This window comes from Etheostoma spectabile, unplaced genomic scaffold, assembly GCF_008692095.1.
Source record: "Etheostoma spectabile isolate EspeVRDwgs_2016 unplaced genomic scaffold, UIUC_Espe_1.0 scaffold342, whole genome shotgun sequence".
Lineage (NCBI taxonomy): Eukaryota > Metazoa > Chordata > Actinopteri > Perciformes > Percidae > Etheostoma > Etheostoma spectabile.
In genome coordinates this window covers 171,343-172,095 of record NW_022605589.1, presented here as the reverse complement: position 1 = coordinate 172,095, position 753 = coordinate 171,343, and positions in this window count along the sequence as shown.

The following is a 753-nucleotide window of genomic DNA, read 5'->3' as shown; positions in this document are numbered from 1 at the left end:
TTAAGTAGCAGATAGCTAGCAGCTAGCCACCATCACTTTTTGTGGTTGTACCAACATTGTTGAATGCACTTATTGTGAGCCACTATGAATGAAATCATTAGTTGCATATTTAAGGAAACATGCTATGTTGAAATACTATGTTTTCGTCACAGCCTGGTCTGTGACCACTGGATTCCCCTCTGTTTCCTGTTTGTTTTCCTGTCTGTCTTTCCCTGTGTCTCCTACCCTGTGTGTGTGTGTGTTTATGTGTGTGTTTGTGTGTGTGCGTGCGTGCACGCGTGCGTGTGTGTTTGCGTGCCTGTGTGTGTGCTCATCAGCAGTGGCATGGCTCTACAGTTGTTACCAGGCACACAAGACTTCCATTTACCATCACGCTTAGTATAAGAAACCCTGCTGTCCACTCACTCATCGCCAGATTGTTTCCTTTCTCTATGTTGTAACTCTTCCGGCTTAAACTCCAATGAAGAATCTGATTTTGACCCATTGTTGTGACTCTGCTGAAAATAACCTCACCTGCCTGCCTCCTGCTGATCCTCTGCCATTGCCTGCCACAAATTCCCCATCAGCAGTTGCCATCTGCTTCCACCAGGATAGCCCCCTCACTTCATTGTTTTACACTTCATTTGCAAGACAAAATAAAACTATACACATCCATCCTTTCCATTGTGCTTGAGTCTGAATCTGCTTTTGGAGTCCAAACTAAGTAAGTATTTGTATTTTGTTAGATGATGATAATAATAATAATAATAATAA